The 18,600-nt window shown below is 41.7% G+C and overlaps 1 protein-coding gene across 1 annotated transcript in view; it reads left to right on the top strand.

The window, feature by feature from the left end:
* Positions 1-18,600, top strand: part of LOC112218755 (tetraspanin-9) — a 289,884-nt gene that overhangs the window by 15,840 nt on the left and 255,444 nt on the right. Inside the window, exon 2 of the mRNA XM_024379867.2 lies at positions 16,940-17,004. The gene's annotated coding sequence lies outside the window, so the exon portion shown is untranslated. The remainder of the gene's footprint in view (positions 1-16,939; positions 17,005-18,600) is intronic.

The following is an 18,600-nucleotide window of genomic DNA, read 5'->3' as shown; positions in this document are numbered from 1 at the left end:
CCATACATAACTGATCGCTCACTACCCGAAGAGTGTTATATGGAAATGATTTGTTTCAGGAGCTTGCCAGCTAGCTTAAGTCAGTTTGTGACTGGCCTGTGTTTGATGAATTGGCCCCATATTTTATATCTCCTACAGGACTGATAGAGGTAGTTCTAGGGGTGGATGGATCCCTCAGTATTCAGATCCTCTTGATCATAAAGTGACATTTTAATTGTCTATGAAACAGGTTTTTAATAATATACATTTTGAGAAGTACCTCAGCATAATATGATATTTTTTGGAGTGTTGATCAAATCAAATGTATTTATATAGCCCTTCGTACATCAGCTGATATCTCAAAGTGCTGTACAGAAACCCAGCCTAAAACCCCAAACAGCAAGCAATGCAGGTGTAGAAGCACGGTGGCTAGGAAAAACTCCCTAGAAAGGCCAAAACCTAGGAAGAAACCTAGAGAGGAACCAGGCTATGTGGGGTGGCCAGTCCTCTTCTGGCTGTGCCGGGTGGAGATTATAACAGAACATGGCCAAGATGTTCAAATGTTCATAAATGACCAGCATGGACCAATAATAATAAGGCAGAACAGTTGAAACTGGAGCAGCAGCACAGCCAGGGGGACTGGGGACAGCAAGGAGTCATCCTGTCAGGTAGTCCTGAGGCATGGTCCTAGGGCTCAGGTCCTCCGAGAGAGAAAGAAAGAGAGAATTAGAGAGAGCACACTTAAATTCACACAGGACACCGAATAGGACAGGAGAAGTACTCCAGATATAACAAACTGAACCTAGCCCCCCGACACAAACTACTGCAGCATAAATACTGGAGGCTGAGACAGGAGGGGTCAGGAGACACTGTGGCCCCATCCGAGGACACCTCGGACAGGGCCAAACAGGAAGGATATAACCCCACCCACTTTGCCAAAGCACAGCCCCCACACCACTAGAGGGATATCTTCAACCACCAACTTACCATCCTGAGGCAAGGCTGAGTATAGCCCACAAAGATCTCCGCCACGGCACAAACCAAGAGGGAGGGGCACCAACCCAGACAGAATGATCACATCAGTGACTCAACTCAACCCACTCAGGTGACGCACCCCTCCCAGGGACGGTATGAGAGATCCCCAGTAAGCCAGTGACTCAGCCCCTGTGATAGGGTTAGAGGCAGAGAATCCCAGTGGAAAGAGAGGAACCGGCCAGGCAGAGAAAGCAAGGGTGGTTCGTTGCTCCAGAGCCTTTCCGTTCACCTTCCCACTCCTGGGCCAGACTACACTCAATCATATGACCCACTGAAAAGATGAGTCTTCAGTAAAGACGTAAAGGTTGAGACCGAGTCTGCGTCTCTCACATGGGTAGGCAGACCGTTCCATAAAAATGGAGCTCTATAGGAGATGCCCTGCCTCCAGCTGTTTGCTTAGAAATTCTAGGGACAATTAGGAGGCCTGCGTCTTGTGACCGTAGCGTACGTGTAGGTACAGTGCCTTGCGAAAGTATTCGGCCCCCTTGAACTTTGCGACCTTTTGCCACATTTCAGGCTGCCACATTTCAGGCTTCAAACATAAAGATATAAAACTGTATTTTTTGTGAAGAATCAACAACAAAGAGTGGCAAGAAGAAAGCCATTTCTTAAAGTGGGACACAATCATGAAGTGGAATCGACATTTATTGGATATTTCAAACTTTTTTAACAAATCAATAACTGAAAAAAATTATCCAGGTGTTAGAATGGCGTCAAAGCAAAATTATTCAGCCCCTTTACTTTCAGTGCAGCAAACTCTCTCCAGAAGTTCAGTGAGGATCTGATTTGAATGATCTTTCGCACTTCATGATTGGCACTGTATTCTTCACAAAAAATACAGTTTTATATCTTTATGTTTGCAGGACCAAATCAGAGAGATAGGTAGGAGCAAGCCCATGTAATACTTTGTAGGTTAGCAGTAAAACCTTGAAATCAGCCCTTGCTTTGACAGGAACCCAGTGTAGGGAGGGTAGCACTGGAGTAATATATGATCAAATGTTTTGGTTCTAGTCAGGATTCTAGCATCCGTATTTAGCACTAACTGAAGTTTATTAAGTGCTTTATCCGGGTAGCTGTAAAGTAGAGCATTGCAGTAGTCTAACCTAGAAGTGACAAAAGCATGGATTAATTTTTCTGCATCATTTTTGGACAGAAAGTTTCTGATTTTTGCAATGTTAAGTAGATGGAAAAAAAAACTGTGCTTGAAAAGGTCTTGATATGTTCGTCAAAAGAGAGATCAGGGTCCAGAGTAATGCCGAGGTCCTTCACAGTTTTATTTGAGACGACTGTACAACCATTAAGATTAATTGTCAGATTCAACAGAAGATCTCTTTGTTTCTTGGGACCTAGAACAAGCATCTCTGTTTTGTCCGAGTTTAAAAGTAGAAAGTTTGCAGCCATCCACTTCCTTATGTCTGAAACACATGCTTCTAACGAGGGCAATTTTGGGGCTTCACAATGTTTCATTGAAATGTACAGCTGTGTGTCATCCGCATAGCAGTGAAAGTTAACATTATGTTTTTGAATGACATCCCCCAAGAGGTAAAATATATAGTGAAAACAATAGTGGTCGTAAAACGGAACCTTGAGGAACACCGAAATTTACAGTTGATTTGTCAGAGGACAAACCATTCACAGAGACAAACTGATATCTTTCCGACAGATAAGATCTAAACCAGGCCAGAACTTGTCCGTGTAGACCAATTTGGGTTTCCAATCTCTCCAAAAGAATGTGGTGATCGATGGTATCAAAAGCAGCACTAAGGTCTAGGAGCACGAGGACAGATGCAGAGCCTCGGTCTGATGCCATTAAAAGGTCATTTACCACCTTCACAAGTGCAGTCTCAGTGCTATGATGGGGTCTAAAACCAGACTGAAGCATTTCGTATACATTGTTTGTCTTCAGGAAGGCAGTGAGTTGCAGCCTTTTCTAAAAATGTTGAGAGGAATGGAAGATTCGATATAGGCCGATAGTTTTTTATATTTTCTGGGTCAAGGTTTGGCTTTTTCAAGAGAGGCTTTATTACTGCCACTTTTAGTGAGTTTGGTACACATCCGGTGGATAGAGAGCCGTTTATTATGTTCAACATAGGAGGGCCAAGCACAGGAAGCAGCTCTTTCAGTAGTTTAGTTGGAATAGGGTCCAGTATGCAGCTTGAAGGTTTAGAGGCCATGATTATTTTCATCATTGTGTCAAGAGATATAGTACTAAAACACTTGAGTGTCTCTCTTGATCCTAGGTCCTGGCAGAGTTGTGCAGACTCAGGACAACTGAGCTTTGAAGGAATACGCAGATTTAAAGAGGAGTTTGTAATTTTCTTTCTAATGATCATGATCTTTTCCTCAAAGAAGTTCATGAATTTATTACTGCTGAAGTGAAAGCCATCCTCTCTTGGGGAATGCTGCTTTTTAGTTAGCTTTGCGACAGTATCAAAAAGGAATTTCGGATTGTTCTTATTTTCCTCAATTAAGTTAGAAAAATAGGATGATCGAGCAGCAGTAAGGTCTCTTCGGTATTGCACGGTACTGTCTTTCCAAGCTAGTCGGAAGACTTCCAGTTTGGTGTGGCGTCATTTCCGTTCCAATTATCTGGAAGCTTGCTTCAGAGCTCGGGTATTTTCTGTGTACCAGGGAGCTAGTTTCTTATGAGAAATGTTTTTAGTTTTTAGGCGTGCAACTGCATCTAGGGTATTGCTCAAGGTTAAATTGAGTTCGTCAGTTAGGTGGTTAACTGATTTTTGTCCTCTGGCGTCCTTGGGTTGATGTCATCATGCTGTGGTGAAATTTAACAATACAAAGTGGAACATTAAGGCTCCTCATTAGTAGAGACGGAGCCCATATGTGAGACATTGAGAAGACATGGGGGAGTGTGTGTGTGTGTGTGTGGTCATGGGACTACCGGTGTGTGATCATGGGACTACCGCTCATCTGCTGTATGCTCTGACCTCAAGATGATTCTGTCCCTACCTAAAGTTCATATGCTAGTCTGTAGCATCAATCACTTATCACAGACACTCACTGCTCATTGCCTGACAACTCCTACCATTGACCTCTGTCTCTCTCTCAGACCAGGAAAAAATATTATTGTTGATTTTCCAGCTGCGACTTGAACACATCTGTACCCCACGTCACAGGCCCTTATAATGTTAATTTGTGAGTTGCAGTAGGATAAATAATTTGTCAATACAGCATCTATTTCCTGCGCCAGCATAGTCTGACCCCTGTCCAATGTGAATGAGTAGCTTTTGTAGACCTAGCAGGGGAATTACACTTATTCCAGACAGAGTTGCTCACATAACCTTTAGTAGTCAGAGCAGGGAACTGTCAGTTCCTGGAAAGTTTGTTTTCTTCATCCTCTCTGTTCTCCCATCGCATCTCAGATCAAGTCGATGTTTGTTTTGTCATATGCACAGGATACACAGTACAATGAAAAGCTTACTTGCAAGCTCTCCTCTCAACAGTGCAACAACAAATATATAAATTAAATAAAAACATTAAATTAGTAGATCGTTCTGTTCATTTCTATCCATTTCAGTAGCAACCATGGTAATAATGTAGTAAAAACACCTACTACTAGGAAATATTCTATGGCAATATGTAACCTAGTCCCTGAGCCACAGTGTCTGATTTCTGTCCAGTGTGAAGTAGTGGCCTAGCTAACGCTTTTAGTAGGCCTACCATAACACTTCTGTACAGTGTGAAGTAGTAGCTACTATAAGTGAAGGACCTCAGAGAGTTGTCCCCAGTGTGACTAATGGCAGACAAGGGAAGCTCATTGCCAAGGCACAGCCATCTCTCCCTCAAGCTCCCGCCAGGCCTATAATCAAAAGCACCGTTGTGAGCTAGAAGAAAGGCATGCTGGGCTTCTTGGCTAGGCTACCACACCGTGGCAATTAAACAAGTCGGTAAACATGGACCTCCCTCTCGCTATTTCTCTCGACTTCCCCCCGGGCTTCCTCACTGAAGACATATCATTCTGAAGTCATCTCTTCTTTTTCTCAATGTTTTGCAGAATGAGGTCAGCTAGGCTATGTCTGTCATTTACTGATGTCTGAAGTAATAAACTACTGATTAGATGCTCCTATACTAGAGGTCGACCGATTTTATGATTTAACGCCGATACCAATACTGACTATTGGAGGACCAATAAAGCCGATACCGATTTAAAAAAAAAATATATATATATATATATTTTACATTTATTTGTAATAATTACAATACTGAATGAACACCTTATTTATTATTATTTTACCCCTTTTTCTCCCCAATTTCATGGTCTCCAATAGTTTTTTTTTTAGTAACTACAATCTTGTCTCAATGCTACAACTCCCGTACCGGCTCGGGAGCGAAGGTTGAAAGTCATGCGTCCTCCAATACACAACCCAACCAAGCCGTACTGCTTCTTAACACAGCGCCATCCAACCCAGAAGCCAGCTGCACCAATGTGTCAGAGGAAACACCGTGCACCTGGCAACCTTGGTTAGTGTGCACTGCGCCTGGTCCGCCACAAGAGTTGCGGGTGCGCGATGAGACAAGGATATCCCTACCGGCCAAACCCTCACGGCTGGTTACGACAGAGCCTGGGTGTGAACCAGTCTCTGGTGGCACAGCTGGCGCTGCAGTACAGTGCCCTTAACCACTGCGCCACCCGGGAGGCCCTGAACACTTATTTTAACTTAATATAATACATGAATAAAATCAATTTAGCCTCAAATAAATAATGAAACGTTTAATTTGGTTTAAATAATGCAAAAACAAAGGAGTTGGAGAAGAAAGTAATATGTGCCAATATGCAATATGTGCCATGTAAAAAAAGCTAACGTTTAAGTTCCTTGCTCAGAACATGAGAACATATGAAAGTTGGTGGTTCCTTTTAACATATTCCAAGGTAAGAGGTTTTAGGTTGTAGTTAATTTAGTATTTATTGGACTATTTCTCTCTATACCATTTGTATTTCATATACTTTTGACTATTGGATGTTCTTATAGGCACTATAGTATTGCTTCCACCCCTCTCCTCGCCCCTACCTGGGCTCGAACCAGGAACACATCGACAACAGCCACACTCAAAGCAGCGTTACCCATTGCCCACCAAAAGCCGCAGCCCTTGCAGCGCAAGGGGAATAACTACTCCAAATCTAAAAGCGAGTGACGTTTAAAATGGTATTAGCGCACACCCAGCTAACTAGCTAGCCATTTCACATCGGTTACACCAGCCATTAGGCTGATAGGCTTGAAGTCATAAACGGCGCTGTGCTTGCGAAAAGCTGCTGGCAAAACGCACAAAAGTGCTGTTTGAATGAATGATTACGGGCCTGCTGCTGCTCAGTCAGACTGCTCTATCAAATCAGACTTAATTATAACATAACACACAGAAATACGAATCCGGAGACTATCATTTCGAAAACAAAACGTTTATTATTTCAGTGAAATACGGGACCGTTCGGTATTTTATCTAACGGGTGGCATCCCTAAGTCTAAATATTCCTGTTACATTGCACAACCTTCAATGTTATGTCATAATTACGTAAAATTCTGGCAAATTAGTTCGCAATGAGCCAGGCAGCCCAAACTGTTGCATATACCCTGACTCTGCATGCAATGAACGCAAGAGAAATGACACAATTTCACCTGGTTAATATTGCCTGCTAAACTGGATTAGTAGTTATAAATAGTGATTATGATTGATTGTTTTTTATAAGATATGTTTAATGCTAGCTAGCAATTTACCTTGGCTTCTACTGCATTCGCGTAACAGGCAGGCTCCTCGTGGAGTGCAATGGTTAGAGCATTGGACTAGTTAACTGTATGTTTGCAAGATTGGATCCCCTGAGCTGACGAGGTGAAAATCTGTCGTTCTGCCCCTGAACAAGGCAGTTAACCCACTGTCCTAGGCCGTAATTGAAAATAAGAATGTGTTCTTAACGGACTTGCCTTGTTAAATAAAGGTATACAAAAATATATTTTTTTAATCGTAAATCGGCGCCCCAAAATACCGACTTATGAAAACTTGAAATCGGCCCTAATTAATCGGCCATTCCGATTAATCGGTCGACCTCTATACTATACCTGTAATTACTACATCATGTATCACTTCTCAGCTCTGACAGGGAATTTTTTTTCATTTTCATTCTCTGATTTAGAGTTTTATTGATGTAGATTATTATTTTTTGCCAATTTGCAGACTATCTTATCCAGAGTGAATTTAAAGGAACAATTAGGGTTAAGTGCCTTGCTCATGGGGAAGTTTACTGATTTAAAAAAAAAAAAAAAAAAAAAAAAAATTCACCTAGTCAACTCAGGGATTTGAACCAAGAACTTTTCGGTTGCTGGCCCAACACCCTTAACCTCTAATCTAGGCTTAACCGGTGGGCTAGGCTACCTGTCGACCTATGTGATCCTATAACCCCTATTGTAATTGTATCGCTGTGCATCATGGAGCTCTACCGGAATGGATAGCTGCATCCCTGTTGACTTGTGTTCTGGTAGGTGCTCAGAGGAGTTACACAACTCCACACTGCCACCTGCATTCGTAAAATCCTTGTGGTTTGGACTTCAACCATCGTGGTTTTGACTTGAGCCGTCGTGGTTTTGGACTGGTCTGCTCGCTCTGGCGTAAACTATATTTGACACCGCTTAAATACAGTCATTAGTGCATCTGGAAGCAAAAGCCAAGCCTCTTCTTTCCCCTGCTGTCTGCCCCAACATCAAGCTGAGTGACTAGTCATGGGTCATTTGCCTTTCAATCTCACTCTGATTCCCCTGCATTGCATTACTGCAAGTTGAACACAAGCTCAAATCATATTTGGGTTCCAGACTATTTATTGGTTCACTGAAATTCACAAATTGAAGCAAATGGAAGCACTGATTATGATGCTCTAAAGATGCAGTCATGTCAATGCTTTTCCTGGTGTATTGAGTCTGATGTCTGTCTGATTTGGATAGCTTCTCTGTAAATAGTTGTCCTTTTTATGACCCTAAAATAGATGTTCTGAATGTCCTCCCCAGGGGTTTCACCAGGGACTATCAATAACATAATACATTCCACTCAAACATCTGGTATGTGAAGCCTCTTGTTCTCTTTACCTGTTGCATTGTGTGTGTTATATATTTTACCTTTATTTAACTAGGCAAGTCAGTTAAGAACAAATTCTTATTTTCAATGACGGCCTAGGAACGGTGGGTTAACTGCCTGTTCAGGGGCAGAATGACAGATTTGTACCTTGTTAGCTCAGGGGTTTGAACTTGCAACCTTCCAGTTACTAGTCCAACGCTCTAACCACTAGGCTACCCGAGCTGTGTGTGTGCCTGCCTGTGCACCTCTTTATTCCTTTTAGCATTAATCCCATCTCTAATATAATTACTTTGACGCTGTGTTTATCTTAGAGAAAACAGAGTGACGCTGCTGGCAGTTTGAGTCAGCAGATCCAATCAGGAGGATATTCCTGACGTAGCACTTCCTTCCTGCTCTGTCATACGAGTGACTTCACACACAGGAAGTAGTGTTCACTGGGCTGCCCAGACACCCAGAACACTGTTGATTTAGCAGATGAACTCTCATTTAGCCATTTTCTTCTCAGAGATTTCGGTTAAACTATTTATGTTTTCCTCATTAATCCCGCACTTAATTTGCATACAAATGAGCTGTTTGGTTTGTTTCATGTTGCTATAAAATTGTAAGAGTTGTTTTGAAAAAGCATTTTGATTCTTTATCCTCTCCCTCACAAATAACATGATAAATATTAAGAAATGTGCCTTGAAAAGAAAGGATTAGCCTAATTCCAGTTAGCCTAATTAAATGACTGGAAGGATATTGTATGACAGTTTGTACTATCTAACTGTGAGCTTGCTCTGTTAGCATCCATCACTGCAGTTTCCCCATCACTGCACTCCAGCCATGAATTATACTGTTCATCTAGATGGAAGAGTGCCCTCTACAGGCCCTCCAAATTCACACGCAGCAGCAGTCCACATCTCTCATCTAAATACAAAGCTGTCTGGGCCCTGTTTGCAGTGGTAACCATGAGCGGGGCAGGCTGGCACTGTACAAAGGGTGCTGCAGTGCTGACAGACCGAAGCATTTAATATTTGAGTCACAATTTATAAAGGGAGGATTATAAAGGGTTCTTCAAATACATTGCAATGGCCATTTTAATGTGGACCTTCACATTATTTTGTGCTCACATAATGCAACTAAACAAAGTCAAACATTTCCTGCAAGCTAGCTACATTTAATGGATTACTAACAGTTCACAGGAAGGAAACGACCATCAGCATTTCCCATACAAATACATACAAATCCTGGAATCTTATTTTTGTTATTTTGTGAAGGTGAGATTCAGGGATTTTTCTTGATTGAAAGCAGTAGGCTAGGATGATGGCCTTTTTGAATTTCTAGATCTTTCTGCACATTGTTGGCCAGAAGGAGTTTCTCCACTGAAGCCTGCAGACCATGATACGTCCTTGCCACTTCGCAAACCAGAGCCTGTTCTATTCTCAGTCAAACTAGCAGGCAAACTGTCAAGCTTCTTTGAAGTGTGAAAATGGTTGGCTAAAGTAACAACACTGTGTCAATACAATAGAAATGTTACATTGATAAAGTCCTCGGACCATTGCAGAAATCCATACATTCTAGAGTGATCTGTTAGTGTTTTTGTTTGTTTACGGTCATGAGGTCCTTGTCCTCATTTCCAGGGACTGGCCTCTCCTCAGCTGAGATGACGCAGACGAGTTGACCCATTAACCCCTTCCCTCCCTCTCTCTTTGTCCCCCTCTAAATCCACCACCCGGGGACGGCAGCGGGAGTTTGTTTGATGCTGCTATAACACATTCACACATTTTGAGGGGTCCCCACTTAACAAGTAAATGGGGTTAAACCCACGCATGCTGCGTAGCCTGCTGTATGCTTGCTTAGCTCGCATGGAGAGTCGAGCTAGGCTTGAACTCTGGAACTAAATTGCACACCAGGAAAGTGGCTGAATACACCCATTGTCTGGGCCACTGGGTAAAGTTTGGGCTTGAAGCGTTTGATCCCATTTAAGACCATTAGAAAACATTGGCCAATTCCTGAAATGGAAAGCAATGGAAAACACAGTCCAGAGAGGATGCCAGTGGTTTCTGCCTCAAACTGTGAGGATAAATCAGAATCCATGAGAGCGTTCGCCTAGGCGTTTCCATGAGTATTGTTCTTCTTCAAGAGACTGGTTGAGAATGATGTACCATGTGCAGACGTGACCACAGGACAGACATGGACACAGACACAGGGCACAGTCACCCTAGTCATAGTCTGTTCTCTCTGCTACCACACGGCAAGCGGCAAGCGCCAATTCTAGGTCCAAAAGGCTCCTTAGCAGCTTCTACCTCCAAGCCATAAGACTGCTGAACAATTAATCAAATGGCCACCCGTACTATTTACATTGAACCCCCCCCCCCCATCTTTGTGCAGCTGTGGGACTGAGTATGGGTCTAGGAGTGCTGGCTTTCCCAACAGACGTGGGAACTGCCACAGACCGGCTCAGTCAACTCATTGGACGCTACACAGGCACATGGCATGAGGAAGGACCAAGTCATACTAAAATGTGGTACACCGTTTTACAAACTAAAGTTCACTAAATAACACATACAACTTAGTAATGGCCAGTGTCACAGCATTTGAATGGTTAGCTACTGATCAGGAAATACTGTCACAGTAATTGGGCTGCTGGATAGCCAGACTAACTACATATCAGAGGTAGCTTAACTCTCATCGTGGCTGTACGTTGGCCTTTTGAAAGATGATAACATAGAAATAGAATGAATTAGTGGGTGTATAATTTTAATTTTTCTCATGCTTATACTGGTACACATAAAAGTAAGGTAATTTTAAAGTGTCCTTCAGCATCACTGAGGTTATCATGCCAATCATTTGCAATGGCTCTTTTTCAATAAATCTGTTATTCATAGGTGGATATTAATACCTGAGAAGCAATTCAAGTGGAGAAGATGTTAAGCTTCAGTGGGTGTGATTTATTTAAAAAATTGTGTGCAATGTTTTGAACTGATGTTGACCCAAAAATTAGTGTTTCAAATTATATGACTTCGAAGACTATATATCATAATTTTGTTCTTTATCATGTCATTTTCAGGTGAGGAATGTCAAGTGATTTGCAGGACATGCTTGATATCAAATCAATAAGAATGGACTACTTTCTGAAAATGAACTGAAGATATGAATCATCTCATGATTGATTTAATTATTGCATTCTGGAAGCCAATTTAGGATCTAAAGGTCATAATCTTTCTATGAGGACACATACTGTACGAGTCATTATATGTATGTTGTACGTAGAAATGGACAGTATGGTGTTATATGGGGGATAAGCACCACACACTGGCCTTCTTGTACCAACCCAGTTTCCAGTGCTGACTGAGGTTATTCTTAAGATTGAGTTTATGGTTTTGTGGCCCAGTCTGGCTTTTTGGTAGTGTCATTATCTGGCTCTGAAGTAAAATCTGAATGAGGCCTGTTTTTCATACTGTCCAAAGTGGTAATTAATAATGTGGCTCTCGTCAAGAGGATTATTATATAGTACCTATTCTAAAAGAGCAATTTAGAAATGAGGACTTATATTATCCAGAAACAAAAGAATGAACAGACAACACAAGTTTCTTGGTTCTAATAGTTGTCAATGTAAAGTGGTATTTAATTTACTGTGCCCCAACGGCAACGTCTAACATGCTCACTTCTCCTTAGCTTCAGACATTGTGTGAATTGAATGATGTTTAAATGCACCTTGCCAAGGGTACAGGACCAATGTGAATCACAGACAGAGGTAGTCTACTCTCTCTGCATGTGTTTCTCAGTCAAATCCATCCAAATCAATCAAGCAAAATGGATTAGTCACATGCTTGGTAAACAACAGGTGTAGACTAACAGTGAAATGCTTTCTTATGGGCCCTTCGCAACAATGTAGAGAAATGTTGAAAAACGATAGAGAAAAAAAAGAATGAAACAAGGAATAAATTAACGCCACACTACTTTGTCTTTGTTGTTCACATTGAGATTGACCCTGCAGCTAAACCTTTCATTCATGAATGGAGCCTAACTAACTCCATATGAAGGCTCTCTTCTCCCTCCCTCTTTATGTCTACCCAGTGTAAAACTTTTCGGAATCAATTATTTTTATTAGCCGAGATGGAAAAACCTCAGATTTCCCACTGGATACTTCCGGATTTTGGCAATGAGGCCCCGTATCTACTTCCCCAGAGTCAGATACACTTGTGGATACCATTGTTTTGTCTCAGTCCAGTGTGAAGGAAGTTATAAGATGTTTCTCGAGTCGACTCACTAGCGTTATCATTGCACTAGCACTAGTTAGCGTTGGCTATGGGATACATAACACTGGTATCCACTAGTTGATATGACTCTGGGGAAGTAGATAAAGGGCCTCATTGCCAAAATCCTGAAGTATCCCTTTAAGTTATGCTTCTCAGCTGCCAGTGTGCAAGGAAAGCAGCTGGGACAGGGTAGTGTGGTTTGTGGGGAGAGATTGTCAGTGTGTGTGTGTGTGCATGTGTAGCTGGGATAAGCTGGGATAAGCTGTGTCAGTCAGGAAAGGATCCCATCATTCACTCTTAGGACTGGGACAGGACTATGAGACTTAGCACACTGCTGCTTCTGCTACTGCAGGAGAGGACAGGAGCTCTCAGACCATGCAAGAGGAACACTGATGTGGGCAGCTGACAAAAGTAGCTGGTGCATCATACACAAGCTGCTTCTAGTTGTGTGTAAATCTTAATCCATCATTTGCTAATAATTTTGTATTCATTCAAATGTCGTACACTTTACAAGTCAAGAAGCACTTTACTTGACTAGCACTTGCAGATGGTGAACAATATTTTTTGCATTGTTTTTGTGTTTACCGATCATGTTGCGTATACAGTATGTGATTTTATATTCCTTGATTGACAGTAGTATTGGCAGAAATTTACCCAATTTAGGCAAAAGTGTGTTTAATAACATGGTTAAATATTAAGTAATTGTTACTGCACCAAATGCAACTGTTTTTGACCTGATTCCTTGGAAAGTATCTGTTTAATTCAAACAGTTTATTTTTCTGTATCGCTTTTCACTTGCAGGGAAACATTTTTCCCATTAAGAGTTATTTAGGTAATTAATGTTTTGTAATCTGAATCGTATTTTTAGAATCTGAACTGTAACAAAGCCTATCTGCACTTGTGTCCCATTTTGTGATATTTGGCCCTACACTTTTAATGCTTAAGGTGTTTTATAACTGATCTGAAATATTCTGCACTGTTAATGGGCTCCTGAGTTGTGCAGCGGTCTAAGGCACTGCATCTGTGTAAGAGGCAGTCCCTGGTTCGAATCCAGGCTAAATCACATCTGGCTGTGATTGGGAGTCCCATAGGGTGGTGCACAATTGGCCCAGTATCATTCATGTTTGGCTGGTGTAGACATTGTATATAAGAATTTGTTCTTAACTGAATTGCCTTGTTAAATAAATAAATAATGCACAGATGGCCTAATTACTGTGTAATTAGTGTGTAATAAATTCTGAACCCATGCTGTCCACGATGCCTAGGTGGCCCCTGTCTGTCCCTGTCTCATATGTTATAGACAGACAGGCCAATGGGATGACTGGACTATATGAAGACACGGACATACTGCAGGTATTGTAACGGCATTGTCATATTTGATATACAAAGCTGTGACAAGCTTAGTATGCAAAGTGCTTTAGCTAGTAGCTTTATAGATTAAAATGTAATTATTGTGGAATACATAGGTATGCGTTCCGCTTCTGACAATGTCATGTATCAGGGCCTTGTAGTGATTTCAGAATTTCCAGATATGTCTTGGGGATCGTCCAAATGTGTCCGTTGCCATAAGCTCTGAATAGACCTCTCTGATTTAATGATCTGTAGTTTCTGGGGTAGAACTTCAGGGCTCTCAGCACCTCTCTTGCTCTTTATTAAAGTGCTTGCCATTTTTAAGATGTGCTCTCCAAATCCACTTTCATGTTACTTTTCTAGTGTATAATACAGTGAATGATGGCTGCAATTTCTTTTCCACTTGTGCGACGTAACCTGTCCCTCCGAATGATATCAGCAATGCAGGGTCACGCCAAATAAAATGCCTCCAGTCAATACGGGTGCGGTGCACAGTATATCACTGTTTTAAGGATCAAAACGCGTGGCTCTGCTTTTGACATTACCATATTTCAGCATCTCAGTTTCTGATGATCTGACATTGGGATACCTGTGCTGCAAGTGTGTGTGTGTGTGTGTGTGTGTGTGTGTGTACACACACACATACACTACCGTTCAAAAGTTTTGGGTCACTTAGAAATATCCTTGTTTTTCTAAGAAAAGCTTTTTTTTGTCCATTTTAAATAACATCAAATTGATCAGAAATACAGTGTAGACATCGTTAATGTTGTACATGACTATTGTAGCTGGAAACGGCTGATTTAAAAAAAATGGTATCTACATAGGTGTACAGAGGCCCATTATCAGCAACCATCACTCATGTGTTCCAATGGCACATTGTGTTAGCTTATCCAAGTTGATCCTTTTAAAAGGCTAATTGATCATTAGAAAAACATTTTGCAATTATGTTAAACACCCGTCTCAACGTCAACAGTATAATAACGTCAACACAATAACTTCTGCAAAATACGTGTACGTGACCAATAACATTTTATTTTATTTGATTGAGGCCAAACGTAGGGCTGATTGCTTTGCCAAGGAGGAGAGAGGAAGGAGGCGGAAAAGGGGAGGGGAGTACCAGGGTATCTGCCAGGGACACCAGGGCTCTTCTCTCTTTCTCCAAAGCTACCAGAGTGGGGAATTTAAAACCTAAGGGGGAATACACCACAGACCTGGCAACCCGCTCAGCAGAGGAACTCACTCTTATTAGAGGCAGCAGCCATTCTGGCTCACATTGGATTTACTGTATAGAATCAGCGCCCTTCCTGACTGTTTAATGTAAAATATGAAGTATTAATTTCCTTTTTAGTAGGCCACCCCTGGTGTTCATTCTCAGTGTGTAGGATGTTTAATAGGCCAGGCCTGGTGGTCATACTCAGTGTGTAGGCTGTGAGAATGTACAGATGGAGTAATTATAACACTTTGGGAAAGACTAGCTCAACCTGCTAAATGAAATCAGATGTATTGTGAAAAGCTTTCAGTCTTGTTATTAACACCCCCAAGCATGCAGTTTTTAAGCTCTGTCATCTGTTGGAAGATTTTATGAAAAGGTACAAAGGTCAGCAAATGAAAGAAAATGTATTGAGGTGATTTGTTCCTTTTCTTTGTCGGCACACCTGCTATTCTTTGAGTGCCGTATAAGATCTCTTCTCCTTTGATAATCCTTGAGATCTGATATCAAAGATGATATTATCTCAAGTGAGATTCTGTCCCTATCCCCAGTGCTTGTACATGGGCGTCTTAAAGGGACATTACACTTTTTTGAAGTTAAGCTTATTTTCCATTAACCAATAATGATAAATACTAGCCAGGAGATTCTGGACATTGCCAAGGAACCAGCTAACCCATTTTAAAAACAATTTGGAGGAAACAACAACATAAAATTGAACTTTCCCTTCAAGGTTTCACAGGAGAACAACAATATGAAAGCAGTGGAGTGTGAAGTCTGGTTTCCCAGAAATGTAGGAATCAGGAGGAGATTCGAGGAAGAAAGAAAAATACCAATTGCCAGTTCATTGCCATCTTTAACTTATGTTTCACAGGTTTATTTATGGTTTGAGATCCACAACAAAACAAAAACTAATGACATGTTTATTTAAAAAAAATGAATGTACTCTCTTAAAAATACCATGTCCGCAGTTAATGTTTCTCTTTATTACCTCCCACCCCTTGCACCCTCCACTCCACAATCAATGGGAACTGAGTGGGACTGGGGCTGAGTGGCTGGGGCTGGAAGCAGAGCACCTAGGCCCTGACTGGTCTGCTTGTAATTGAATGAGTGCCATGTGAGAGAAAAGCCCCACAAGAAAGAGTGAGAGAGCAGCTGAGCAGCTGGCCTGCTGTTAACTAGGAAAATGGAGGAAGATGCCACTCAGACCTGCACAGCCTAATGCAGCATGAGCTCATGGAATAGACTGGAAGCTCTCGCTCCACTCACTGTCAACCTGCATTCTTTCCACTTAGACACTCACTGACTCATTCTAACCTCTGGTTTGACAGATTTGGCATGCCCATTACCCAGAAAAGGATGACATCTCTGCTCGGTAGCTTATTAATCATAGCTAGAATAGCTTCTTGAGTGTTTAAATGCACCCATAAGACATTTTGTCCATTTGATCATGGAACGGCTATGGAATTTCCAAAGGCCCAAAATAGACAGCAGTTCGCCATTTTCATTGACTCAATTCACTCCAAAGGAAATACTATGTTTATCACAAGTGCATTGCCTCTTGTACTGCTTTCCGCTGTATCATTCCCATGTGTTGGTGGTTCAATAACATGATAACAATTGCCATCTGCCTGTAGAGGTTTTTAAAGGTGAATGCACAGACACACATACATACATAAACAGATGTGCAGCAGACAATCACACGCACAGGCAGAGGAGCAGTTGACCTCGTTTACCAATTTAGAGTTGTGTGTGTCAGGCTAAATATTGTTTTCTGTGATCTCCCAGTCCTTTAATGGCCCCTGAATGACATTTGCCACTTGCCTGCACTCTCACTCATTCACAAAACACACAGCCTACCTTCACATTATCTGTAGACTCCATTCTGGCTTCTACAAAACATCTACCCACAAATAACACTTCACTGCTGTGTGCCTGTTCTTTACAGTAGCTGTATGTGGTTTGTACTTTAAAATGTCCCCATCCATCTTGTATTTCATCAAGAGTCAGCTTGAAGTTCAGCCCCTGTTTTTTTTTCTCTTTTGTTTGACAGGCTGTTCCATTACATCAAGTGGTCCAACTGCTTCTGTTCAGTTGGCCTCCACCACATCTAAGCCGGTAAGACATGACATCACCTTTTTAAATTACTTAATTTATTCCAGTCGTGTGATGGACTGTTTCTTTGTACCCCATCAAACTTGAATCATTTGTTTGTTATATATCATTTCAGTATTTAGGTCATTTTATTAACCAATAATGACAACATTTATAAAATCTACCATACTTAGTTTTTACATTTGACTTTGTTTTAAATGTCATCCATGAGCTAAATACCACTTGGCTTCCCCAAAGACAAGAAACCATAAAATCAGATGGCTTATTAATCTGGTCAGGTTTAGGTATCCTCCTCTTTTTCATGATTCATTTTATGGTGGGAAATACTTACCTGATTTGATTCCCTACTGCTTTAGGATAATTTATACACACTCTATTAATTAGGAGGGAAAACCCTTTCGGGTATTTTGGGTAGTTTACACAAAGGCTGATAATGGGCCTAACAGGAACTACACTCCTGGGGGTAAATTAGAGGCTACCCAGAGAGAGTTTCTCACTGCTAGGGTATAGGGCCTGCTTCCTGTCTGGCTGTCTCCAAGGCCCTGGGTCGATGGCAACAGGAAAGACACCCCCCACACCACCCTAGTCGGCTCTGAGTTTTCCCAGTTTCCCCAGCATCACAGGGCCAAGGCCTGACCTCCAGGCAACTATGTGTACCAGGAAAGTGGTCTGTTCCCGGCACAGTCTCAGTGGTGTAGTAATTAATATTGCCCCAAGAGGACAGGAGGCACACATGGAAACACACTGGGAAGCCCAGATGGGATCCTAAATGTACCAAATGGCAGTAGAAACAATTTGCAGAATGCATTCAACACATTCAACCAGCTCTGCCCCCATATGGGGCGGCAGGGTAGCCTAGTGTTTAGAGCGTTGGACTAGTAACCGGAAGGTTGCAAGTTCAAACCCCCGAGCTGACAAGGTACAAATCTGTCGTTCTGCCCCTGAACAGGCAGTTAACCCACTGTTCTTAGGCCGTCATTGTAAATAAGAATTTGTTCTTACTAGACTTGCCTAGTTAAATAAAGGTATTCATGTCTGAGTTAGCTGCTCTGACAAAAATAAGAAAAAACTTGAGGTTCAGGAGCTCCAATTAAAATGAGGTACATTCAATGATGTGTATAAACCCTGGATTGCTGATGCTATTTGTTGGCCATTGAGAGGCTTTGAAGCTACCGGTCGGCCATGTTGGTACTCCCCAGCAGTCCTCCACAGGAATTAATGGAATTCTACAATATTTCAATGAAGTGTTTCAAGGACAAAATTACATGTATTTCAGTATTTTTTGGGGGTTGTAGTGGGGACAGTAACATTAGTACTCAAAATAATATATACTTGTTTTTAATCATAATAAATGCATTCCTATAGCTTCCAAAATCTTTTTTTACACTGGAGGACGAGTACCAAGATGGCAGCGTGGTGGCTTCAGTACATAACCCCTGTCAGTCATCCAGGGTTTATATACATCGTTGGGTACACCAGTTGCCAAGCACAAACTGTGAAACCAGGGTGGAGAGCAGAAGAATAATTAATTCTGTGACTCGCTGACCACAAACAAAGTGCCCCGTCAGCAATAACCAACAATAAGTCCCTCCAGCTCCA

The sequence above is a fragment of the Oncorhynchus tshawytscha genome, linkage group LG19 (genome assembly GCF_018296145.1).
Source record: "Oncorhynchus tshawytscha isolate Ot180627B linkage group LG19, Otsh_v2.0, whole genome shotgun sequence".
Classification (NCBI taxonomy): domain Eukaryota; kingdom Metazoa; phylum Chordata; class Actinopteri; order Salmoniformes; family Salmonidae; genus Oncorhynchus; species Oncorhynchus tshawytscha.
The sequence above is the reverse complement of the archived record's forward strand: the minus strand, read 5'-3'. Positions and strand labels throughout refer to the sequence as shown.